Source organism: Carassius auratus, chromosome 21 (genome assembly GCF_003368295.1).
Source record: "Carassius auratus strain Wakin chromosome 21, ASM336829v1, whole genome shotgun sequence".
Taxonomy (NCBI): domain Eukaryota; kingdom Metazoa; phylum Chordata; class Actinopteri; order Cypriniformes; family Cyprinidae; genus Carassius; species Carassius auratus.
The window spans coordinates 18,079,816-18,092,746 of record NC_039263.1 but is presented as its reverse complement, the minus strand read 5'-3'; positions in this window follow the sequence as shown (position 1 = coordinate 18,092,746).

The window sequence follows — 12,931 nt, the reverse complement described above, 5'->3', positions numbered from 1 at the left end:
ATATTAATTTTCCAGATCGTGTTTTTGACTTGTCCTTATCACTTTGGTACATCTATAAGTGTTTATATATGGACTGTTTTACCTACGTGACTTGTCATAGAAATGTCTGTGTGCGTATGCAGTGTGATCTCCCTTATCTGTGCCAGTGACTCTGTGTGTTTGATATAGCCAGCATATTAACATAAAACTGTGATTTAAAATGACTGGAACATCCCATTGATTAGACAGTTTGAAAGCACACCTTTCAGCCAATCACTATATCATATTCTGCTTCTGTAGACCAACTCATAGGTGAATTTAACAGATAATCACGATGGGTCAATTTCATGATTAACTTCACACAGTTAATTGAACTGAATCACTGTTATTAAAACAATTTGTATTTTTTCTTTTTTTAAACGTTATTTTAAAGGTTGGAACAAACATGGAATTCTTTAACCGAGCAGAGTCCACAAAGCCAATTGTCATGGCGATTTAAAAATGCCAGCAGATCTCTCAGGCATTGATCCTAATCAATGGACAGGTAAGGATATTCTGCACTATTTTCAAAAGGAATTGCAAATTGTATATTTAATTGTATTTTTCCACATGTGGACGCATACATTGTGAAATAGTCCAAACTCAATTGAAAAGCATTTGTATTTCAGATGCCTTACACAGAAAGCTGTCAATTTGTGTCAAGCGTGGGACTATACTATGGGGCGTTTTTTATTGGGATATATTCTGTAGTTTTTACCCCAAATCTCTCACTGTATGCACTCTGATGCACGTCAGCAAACAACATTGCAGTTCTACTCTTATTACCTAGCTGCATCTTACCCTATATTTTATTCCTCCGGTGAAAAGCATTTGGTTAATGGTGAATATTGACCAATAGTACCATGTGGCTCTAACGGTTAGCAGGGGATAGTAGCTGCATTTGGGGTAAAAATGACAGAATGATTTATTGTGTGAGGTGCCAAGAATATAGGAAGATCCGGGTTGCACTGTCTGTTCTTTATCACACATCTCTCGGAGTGGCAGCTGCCTTTAGTAGTGCCTTAACCTCCATTGTTCAAAGCATTTGGCACAATTGTCTTTGAGTGACATCACCTCCCAAAACAAACACTCTCCATAGTATGGTCCCACCTCTGGCAAAAATTGACAGTTTTCAATTTGAGGCTTTGGAAATTCAGATGCTAAAGATTCCATTTGAGTTTTGGCAGGTAATGTGCGACACAGTGAAAAAACAGACATGGTAATTCATAAAACCTCATGTACTTGTTCTTATGTTGCATCTATGCTAACATTAGTCTGTTTCTCTCTTATTCCGAGGCCACCGTAGCCACCAGATCCAGTCTGTGTCCAGATCAGAGGGTCACTGCAGTCGCCCGGATCCAGTACGTATCCAGACCAGATGGTGGATCAGCACCTAGAAAGGACCTCTACATCCCTGAAAGACAGCGGAGACCAGGACAACTAGAGCCCCAGATACAGATCCCCTGTAAAGACCTTGTCTCAGAGGAGCACCAGGACAAGACCACAGGAAACAGATGATTCTTCTGCACAATCTGACTTTGCTGCAGTCTGGAATTGAACTACTGGTTTCGTCTGGTCAGAGGAGAACTGACCCCCAACTGAGCCTGGTTTCTCCCAAGGTTTTTTTCTCCATTCTGTCACCGATGGAGTTTCGGTTCCTAGTTTTTCTTTAGTTGGGGACAATTAATATCAAGTGATATCATCCACTTGATTGCACAGAGGGACGATACATCACTGAATCAATGACGAATTGACTTTAACTGAAAACTGAGTGTTTACTTTTGTCCCTTTGCATTATTACACACTATTTTCCTATTTAATACTGTAAAGCTGCTATGATGCAGTATTTGATCAATATGACAGGCTTATTACTCATAATACATGGAAAATACAGCTACAAACTGACTTTGTTTCTCCATTTGAAATTTGGCAGTCACTGTGCATTCATAAAAAACTGAAACAGTAATTTTTGTTCAGTGTTTTTGTTCAAGATTTGCAATTGTGTTTGGATTTTGTTACAATTTGTCACATGTGGAAAACGCAATTGAAAATATAATTTTGCAATTCCTTTTGAAAATTGTCCTTCCGTTGACAGGCTCTATAGCAGGCTACACTGCTCTCTGGTGTAGATCTTTGCTTCAGAGCTTAAGTGTTTGACAATAGTACACCCAAAAATGAAAATTGTCAATAATTATTCACCCTGGTCTGAAAGCTCTCGAATATCAACGAAAATATCTTAACTTGTGTTCTGAAGATGAAGGAAGGTCTTACGGGTTTGTAACGACATGAAGTTGAATAATAAATGACAGAATTTTCATTTTTGGGTGAACTATATGTTGAACTACCCTAAGTAGTGCACATATACCTACGTAGTAGTCTTTATATACTTGATATAAATTTAAGGACATCTTTAAATGATTTTACATTTAAATTTAAAGAATGTTAATTGTCAATGTCATTTCACTGTGTATTTAAATAGCTAAAAATCTCAAAATGTAATAGTTAAACAGCTAGACACAGGTCATTCAGAAATAATTTTCTTATTTATTGCAACTGTATTTCTGTGATTTTTATTTATTTATTTTGCATTTGCTGGAAACAAAAAAAGGGAAAATTCCATGTTGTTTGTCATTGGTACAAATTTTTGAATGTCAGATGGCATTAAAAATATTTTTAACAGTCTAAATAATCTGTATTCTTCATTATTTATTAATCCATGATTGCTTTGTTAAGCAAAAGTGAAATTATGAGAATAACCCAGCAAGAATAACCCAGAATCATAAAAATGCAAACCCACAAAAGGTAAAAATGACTCTATCTTGGGTTTTCTCAATAACCCAGCATGCTGGGTTAAAATGTGTAAACCAGCATGCTGGGTTACTTTAACCCAGCATGTGTTCTGTCCAATATTTACCCAGTGCTGGGTTGCCAATTGGGTTATTTTTAACCCAGCCATTTTTAGAGTGTGCAGAATCTGATCTTAATAAAGTTAAAAGACAAGATATAGGTAACTGTCAGTAAATTAAAATAATTTGGATTTGCATTGTAAATACTCATGTTCAGTAAAATACATCATGGAATCAAACAAAATTTTAACTTCCTAAAATTATTTATTTTTCACTTCTGCCAACAGTGTTTGAAATGTTTTACATTTTCAACATTGAGTCCCTAAAAAACTAAACATCCAACAGACTCCTCTCTGAACACCTCTCTCTCTCTCTCTCTCTCTCTCTCTCAAACACAGTTTACATACAACATTAAACTTTGTTACATTTCTCCTCTCTCTCTCTCTCTCACACACACACACACACACACACACTCTCTCTCTCCCTCACACACACACACACACACACTTATTTTAAGTTGTTTCATACTTTTTTGTTATGTACAGTACAGACCAAAAGTTTGGACACACTTTCTCATTCAAAGAGTTTTCTTTATTTTCTTGACTATGAAAATTGTAGATTCACACTGAAGGCATCAAAACTATGAATTAACACATGTGGAATTATATACATAACAAAAAAGTGTGAAACAACCGAAAATATGTCATATTCTAGGTTCTTCAAAGTAGCCACCTTTTGCTTTGATTACTGCTTTGCACACTCTTGGCATTCTCTTGATGAGCTTCAAGAGGTAGTCACCTGAAATGGTCTCCCAACAGTCTTGAAGGAGTTCCCCGAGAGATGCTTAGCACTTGTTGGCCCTTTTGCCTTCTGTCTGCGGTCCAGCTTACCCCTAAACCATCTCGATTGGGTTCAGGTCCGGTGACTGTGGAGGCCAGGTCATCTGGAGCAGCACCCCATCACTCTCCTTCTTGCTCAAATAGCCCTTGATGCCTTCAGTGTGACTCTACAATTTACATAGTCATGAAAATAAAGAAAACTCTTTGAATGAGAAGGTGTGTCCAAACTTTTGCTCTGTACTGTACATAACAAAAAAGTATGAAACAACTTAAAATACGTCATATTTATATTCTGTACTGTGTGTATATATATATATATATATATATATATATATATATATATATATATATATATATATATATATATATATATATATATATATAATATGCATTTCTCATGATTGGGTAATCGCGGCAGCTACATTTGTTTTTCTGAATAATTGTTTTGCTCTATGAGAAAGACAAGGTAACCAAATATTCGGGGCTTATGCCCCCTTAGCCAAACCCTAGCGCCGCCCCTGGAATGCGTTTTTTTGACGGCCTGCTAGCGGATCATTAGGGGCCGTTCACATCACGTCTTTTGCGCGCGCAAGTTCGTTATTTCCAATGTAGGCGCGCAGTATGCGCGCTCATAATGGAAGCAACGCGCTCGCCGCATCGAGTTAAAAACATCTAAACTTTTCAGAATGCCGCAAGCGCACCGCAGTTCATGTGACAATAACTAACCAATCAGCTTCAACCTTTCTCGTATCAACGTTGAAAGCTCAGCTAAGATGAAGGAACAGCTGATCATAGCTGTATATGGATTGCCATTTTGAAATGAATTTAGTAGCAGAGCTACTGCGAGCGATTTTTAGTGCTGCAAATCCATTTATCCTTTGCTGAAATTTCCGCGTCTTCAATGAGAGAGAGCGTGTCATGGATGCTTAGCAACGACAGACGCCCCAGGAGCACTTCTGCCCGAGCGCTTTGGAAAGAAGGAGAAAGCGGCGCCACTAGCGTTTTCCACGCGTTTCTAGGCGCGAACTATTCAAGACAAAAGCGATGACCCTCGGTACTTCTCAGGCTGACATGTTGATGTGATATCTGATTTAAGTGGGCGTGGTGTGTGTAAGGTAGGGAGGGCATGACTGATGATAGTGTCCTGATCCAGTCTCGACGCTATTCTCAGCCTGCGCTCCAGCTGAGTAATCAACTTTATTTTAAAAAATAATTTATATATTTTATATTCAAACTGAAAACATGATGTGATTAACACTCAAGTCATTCAAGTCATCGTGTCTCAAGTCAAGTCAAGTCCCGAGTCTTTAACTTCCAAGTCCGAGTCAAGTCTCAAGTCCTAAAAATAGCGACTCGAGTCGACTCGAGTCCAAGTCACCAAGTCACAAGTCCCCATGTCTGGTATTTGGTGTAACAGAATGTTGACATGCTTTAATGTTAAAAAAAAATCAAATACTGTACATTATTGTAGGTCCTCTATGCACCGCCTCATTCACGCACGTTGATTTCTACCAAAACATTCCATCCAAGAAGAGCAGACTGCTCTGATTGGCCAACTGACCCAGTGCATTGTGATTGGCCAATCACTGCAAAGACTCGTCGGAAATGTAATGACTCTTTCCATAATCAAGAGCTTCGTCTTTCAAAATAAATGTAAAAACTGTTAATAATGTCCTTAGTTTTACCATCAGTTCAAGCCTGAAAGGGGAGCAGAGTGGTGTTACAGACACAGTGATGAAGCTCGTAATTGTTTGCAGTACACAAGCCACGGACGGTTAAGACAGCTGACTCCAGTTTGTCCATCTCTTTCTCTTACTCTCTCACAGATCTGTGAGAGCGCACACACGCAACACGCAGACACTATTGGCAAAACTCTGCATTTGAACATTCAAAGGCAAATACTTAAACTAATAACAAAATATACTTCCATGTGCTGATTCAGTACCGGCAGATTGTCATAGCAAAGTCAGAATGACCTCCTCTACTAGGTTCACCAAACGGTCGTCCATAAAATGCATTGTTGTCCTGTTGATATTAATCTTAAAGATTCGTATTTACATCTACTTTCGGAAAGCCAAATAAAGTGCTTTTGCCTAGATACACACAGCATCTCTCTGACATGGCTGCTTCAACACTAACTGCGTTAAGGTTAGTGAAACCATGCCTTTTTTTGTGTGTGAACATTTGTGGCGGCATTATGCAAATATTTTGTGTTTGAATGAGCCGTTTTGGGGGGCGTGGCAGAGTCTTAACTTTTATAAAGAATAAGTCTTTGGATTTGAAACTTTAGTCTTTGCAACTTTACAGGTCTTCTTTATGCACCAAGAGCTTGTAACATTCAAAAGATAAAGGAAATATTGAAATCATCATATGACCCCTTTAACAGTAATTGTATCTGCTTAGAAGAATGTTGGTAATGAACTGATCTTAAATCACAAAAATCCAACAATATTTATGATCAGAAATGTTGTGTGGTGGATCCCCAGGACTAGCCTGACTATGTCAGACTTCCTACTTCTGCTCAATTTCATTTCGCTTCTGAACTCAGTCTGATACAGCGTCACAGCTTTCTGTTTGCCACCGGTCTGGAAACAGCCGGGCCAATCAACAAACAGAGGGCGGGCTGGGAGCCGTGACGTAAGATGCTTAGCGCCGAGTTTTACATTGTAGGTTAGAAAAATCTAAAACCGTAACGACCGCAGAAATGGGAAACGAGACACGGGATGCAATTCGCTCTGTTATGGAGAACATTCAACTCTTTTTCAAACTGCAAAAGTCGTTTACAGCCATGTTCACTCCGGTATTTCGCTCTCATCATCATGTGTTAACAACAGGTTTACAGTGGAAGTTCAATCATAGATTTGAGTTCGATGCATGAGGTCTGTGCTTCGATGAGGCTGTACAGGCGCATAACATACGTCATAACTGAACGTATCTGATTGGCTACGGGTAACCAATGATTTTAAACTTCAGACAAGCGCCCCCTAGCGAGAGAGAAACACTTCTCTATTATGCCATTCAAGACTCTGTCTATGAAGCAAAGTGAAGTAGCGGAGTCTGGTATTACCAGGCTACCCCAGGACACATACACTCACAGATTGTTACGTGGAAATAAATGATTCCAAATCAGGAAGAGAGCTGATGGAAGATGGAATCATTAATTATCTACTCTCACCTGTAAAGTCTGTGTTCATGCTTTTTCCACAATTTCATCTAAACATTTATCTCTTATTTCAGCATTATTTTGTAAAAAGCAGTCCCAACACTATTATCTCCATTTCTTCTTCTACACAGTTCATCAATCTTTTCCTTTAAAGTCACGTTTGAACGTGAGAGATTTTGTCAGATTTCCTTTTGTTCACAGTAAAAATCTATTATTTTTTTTAAAGGAAGTGTGTGATCTCTGGTAAGATTTAAAAAATCTTTTAGTGCGGGCCAGCCTTCGTCTTCCATTGCTGGATGGAGAAAAACATACATTTAAATCCCAATTTTCGTAAACATATTTTAATCAGGACCACTTCCGTCAAGTATATTTAATGACAATTATTATTGCATACAGTTCGTGTTGGGGGTATGGTTATGTTCTGGGCAACACTCCACACGCCTGTCCATGCAGCCATGCTTGGACAGAGCGGGGAGAGCAGCAAGACAAACCCCCCTGGGGTACAGAACAGAACCATTATAAGCATATATAATTACAATTCACAATTACATGAGTTGTAAAAAAAATGTCATAGAGACCGCTTCCAATGAAGACACTGTAAAGAAAGAACAAGTTAGATCAGATTACAAGTTCAGTTGGTGGAGTTGGGGTTGGAGGAGGGAGTTAATTGCAAGCAGCAATGCGATGGAGAGACACTGAATAATGCAAATTTAAATGGACCATAGGGGAGCATGCACCCCTAGCAGCAGCCTAATACGATGGCAGTTTGTATATCATTCACTTTAAATCTAACATGCTGGAAAAACAAAAAAACAAAAAAACAAATCACATTAAGGTGGGGGTGGGAGCGTCACCCAAAGTTAAGCAATAGAGGATGTGCAACAAGTATGTTCTTAAAATTCTTAAGCAACTGTGATTGTAATGGGGGAAGCATACGCCCCTAGCAGCAGCAGTCTGATATGATGGCAGTATTATCCAATTTTATGTATCTACCATGCTGTAAAAATCACAAAGGGGGAAGCGTCACCCCAAGTTAAGCAACTGAGGATGTGCAACAAGCATGTTTCTTAAAAATGCTTAAATCTCATGCCAATACCGAGTACCCACAGAGCAGTACGAATCCCCATCTCCAAAAGTCCCCAGCCTGGTCATATCTGCAAAACAAAAATACAGCTTCCGATTCTCTCTGGGAAAACCAAGCTCCTGTAGGCATGTTGTGGGCGGAGCTATAATACTGATTTGTGTTGTTTCCATAACATATTCACTTATGTGCTAATTCCAACAAAAGACAGAATCTGATGCAGTTGTACTAACCGGTCTGGGGTCTTCTACCATGTTTTAATAGCAAACCATGTGCAAACCCAGCGTCAACCTGGTCTTGTTTATAAAACTTTCATCACTGAAATGACGAAAACACTTGCTACACTCCATTGCTGCCCCAGAAAAGCAACTGCATCCACGGTCCATGTAACGCTAGGTTTTTTGAAAAGCTGAACGTGGTAAACTTTCCCCTCACATCCAAAACACACTTATTTGGAGACATTCTCAAACAAATCCTATGCAGCGCTGCCAACAATTTCCAGATGAAGCGTGATTACTGGCGAGGTCTTGCTCTCCTCTGGTCGAGATGTGCATGGGTGTGCTTTCCCAAGAGAAATGCTCATAAGGAGTTCCACCATTGTCTACGTCATAAATCCATCTTCGAAAAACTACCGAAACTTGTACCACCCAGAAATAAGATGTCTCCACTCATCCGAATTGACCATGTCTAGCATGAAAATCCATCTCTTTAACACTGAAACAGCATTGTGACCCCCCTTTAAGCAAACGTGTGATACATACGACCCATTGCTGCGGCATGAGGAACATGTAATATGCATTAATGCTGTAGATTGCATAATGGAGGGTGGTAGTCCAGCAGGGGAAGCATGCACCCTTCGGAAACTTAGAATGGCGTCCAGTATGAATGAAAATGCTCCATAGAAACACCTCCGTCAGAATAAAAATGCGAAACAGAAAAGGTAATCGGTTGAGAGGTAGGATAACCTTCTATAACCAAACTAAATTAAAATCCTGCCATGTAAACATGTTAAACTGATTACTTGTACCCATGTACTCACATCAATAGTCGGTCATCAGAATAGGAACGTGATGTAGGCAACGCTGTGCCTTCAGGGATTAGTAGACACTGACATTACAGTAGAGACTGGGAAATAGTTGACAAAGATAATAAAACTCCAGTTATACAATAACACACATTAGAATGGAACCTGGAATCTCATGACCAGAGCAGAAAGCTGATGTAATAAGTGAAGCACAATTAACTGCTTTTCAGCTTAGAAACAACACTATGGCTGCATCTGAAAACTTAGGCAGATGACTTGCTGGCTTGAGGTCTAATCATTCAATGACTTTGCAGGCATGGTTTTTTTCCCCAAAGGCACCTCATGCAACGGATTTCGGACAGGCTTCTGAGGTGGAGTAATGGTTCTCCACAAATGATCTACAAGAAAATATAGAGAGCTTTGGTTAAAACTAAGTGGATATTTCATTACTGCAATATTAATTTCTCGCTAGAAAATACATAAGTGGAAAACGTTGTTCAGAAACATACATTTACACACAAACTGACCACCAACCGCAACTTTCAGACGCCATCTTTATTTTTTGGCTTAGCTGTCACAGAATGGAACGCACGGGATTGTGGGATATCAAATGCAGTGAAGGATACATCTATGCTGCCTTCAAAACCGGCCAGATGAAGTCATCTCAGGAGGCAGGAAATGAAGATAACATTGATTTCGGACGTGCCTTGAAGCCTTCCTACCTTGCAATGCGACCTCCGAAGGCAGCATTTTTCAGTTTTCGTGTGCAGCCTATGATAGTGAATAACTCAATGAAAAACACTTCACCAAAATTGTTATTGTATTAATTATTACAGATTCATGAACCCATTTGTAAATGTTGGAAGATAGCTCATTGCAAGCACTCTGCATTCATAAGCTGCCCCCTCGTGATTCATGTTTTAAGAAAACTTGGTGAGAATCATGTATTTTACCATTTAAATTTACCTCACACACACACACACACACACACACAATTCATTTCAGAGCTGCATTAAAGAAGGTCTTAGGCTCCAGTTATTTCCCCTTGATAAAATGACATGCCTTGGTGTTTTCCAGTTTTCCTCTTCATGCCATTAACATTATTCTGGATGTTTTCAGCCAGCAACATTACAGAACCTTTAATGTTCTCATGTGTCACACGACAGTATCAATAATTCTTTGTAATATCTGAATGGCTGAAGCGGTTTATCACTTTACATTGTTACGCAAACGCAGCGCTGTGTGGAAGACTCTGCTCTTGTATTCAGCTGGCGGATGCAGTGCGTAGCGCCGCCTCACACTTTTTTGCAGTTTGGTGTAATTTAGAAATGGTGCCTAAAGTGGAGGAGAACTACCCTCGCTTCGGCAATCAGCTCTCACTCAACCGGACCAGAAATGTCGCGGTGCTCCCGATGGCATTTGAGCGGAGTTGTCTCGCTGTAGCGGACACGCACACTCAGTAGATGATGGGCGGGGAAATGTGAGATGACAGAACTGATAATGCACCAATTACAACAAAGGATCACTAGTTTCTCAACTGTATGGTACACCATTAAATGGAACGATTCCTGATAGTAAATTACAGATTTTGCGAAGCAACAAAACAAGTGGGTATACACTTTGGCCCCGACCACACCAGTGGTACGATAGAAGACGGCCTTAGTCATGTGGCCTGAACACGATCACATACACACTGAGCATATGAATGAACAAGAGGTTCAATATTAGTATATTAATTCCAAGCAAGTGCGAGCAGCTATTAAAAATATTAAATGCAACCCCCATTTTTTTTTTCTGCCTTTTCTCTCTGATAATTTGCATGTCATCGTAGCCACTTATGTCCCAAAATCGAAGCACAAGCACATGTTAACGCTATATTGGATTAGATAACGTCTCATGTGGTCCACCGAATCTTTAAATCTGGAAGAAGAAATAAAATACATGTAAACGTGGCTATTTTTGTCACGTTCTTATAACCGTATAGAAGCCATAGAGCGATAAATGCCTGCTTTTGAAGCTTCGTGCATCTGAAACACTCACACAGCTAATGTGACATCATCCTTAGAAATAAACACCAGTGACATTGATAATTCGACTCTAAATACAGCGAGCCCCTGTTGAAACGCTTACACGAGAATGCTGGTCTCGTTTAACCCTGTTTTCAAGGCCTTGTCTGCGTGTCCTTAGAGCGATTGCATGCTCTAGCTGCTCCAGGTGTATGAACACCAATGTATAAATGCTGCTGCAAATATGCTTAATATTCGTTCCTGCAACCGATGCAAAACCATGTTAACCACCAGGCAACATACACAGCGATATGGATTAAAAAGCATTCACTTATCTTAGATGCAGATTTCAGATGTTCTGAAACAAACTGCAACAGTTTGATTTGCAAGCAGCAATGCGATGGAGAGACACTGAATAATGGGAATTTAAATAGACCGCAGGTGATAGGTGTCAAGACTGGATTGGTACATGTCAGGAACAGGTGACTGTCAGCTGATGCAAGCATGACTAAGATGACCTGATTGAACTAATGCGATGCTCGATATATATATTAAAAAAAACTCCACAGAAAAGAGGGCACTTTCTCTCAAGGAAGAAAAAGGGCAGGAGCTTAAGCCCCCTTTTAATGTCTATGTGTGCATGTGCCTGCTCACAGGAAACTTTCTGGATTTTTACTTTTTTAGAAAAAAAAAAGTAAATAGGTGGCTATTCTAATGATAGTTATATAATATAATTCTAATTATTTAATATTAATTTAATGTTCATAGTTCAGCTTTAATTTTAATGAATGTAAATGTTTTTAAAGTTTTAGTAAATGAAAAAACTTAGTGTGTCTTTGCATGTTGTTAACAAAAGTCTAACTTTATTCAGGAAACATTTTATAAATGATGCTTTGCACAACTTTAGAACTTGTGTTTTTTAACCTTCCATAATGCATAACTTCCAATGTTAGTTCTTGACTTCTGTTTGTTTTTAAAACTGAGAGATATGTGAGATTTGCCTGATACTGTTTGTCTGTGGCAATTAAAAGCATGTCACAAAAATTTTACTCGATCTGAAACCCTAACAATACCTTAAAAGCATAACTTCATATTTATAGTGTATATTTATCTCAACAGACAAGGAACCTGAAAAGTTGCTTCCCTGGACATAACTTACGACATTTTGGCTATGTTTGTCATTTTTAAAGACATGTTTTTGGTTCACATAATGTTAAGAGCTGGATCCCTAGGTGGGACAATTTTGTATCTAGTGCTACATGCAGGACAAAAATAAAGTTTGATGATGCACTCATTACTTCAAAGCATTAACAAAGCTGTTAGATTCAGGTGGATGAGGGAAATGTCATACATACACAGATGTTTTTGAGGACTGGGAAAATCAAAGGGTTTGTTTAAACTCTCTTACATCTTGTTCATTTGGTTTTGCATTAGTACAGACAGTTGCTTTCTCTTTTAAAACACATTCAGCCTGATCATGTCTATTTAGTACAACCAACATTAATGCAATAAGAATTTACAGACCAGTCAAAAACAGTCGTGAAAACAACATAAAGCATAGTAGTGAGTTACACACCAATGTTGTCAAAGCAAAAAAAAACAATAATATTAATTAATCTGAAAAAAAAAAAAGATTATTTAAAAATACAAAACAAAGAAAAGTAAATCCTGGTCCATTTTAGTAGATTAGGTCAGATAAAATGATGCTATTATATTTAGTTAAACGGTTTGAACACATTCTGAAACTGTCAGGGTTTGCAAGGGAGGAACTCAGGTGCAGACAGGAAGTAACTCAACACAGGATTTATTATACAAAAGGGGAAAACAAAAACCCACGAGGGGGAAAACAAGGGCTAGGGTAGACACTAAATAATTCTACACAACTCAATAAACAAGGCAAACAAAGACTCTGAACACCAACTACTAACAAACACTCACTGCAAGACAAAAGACT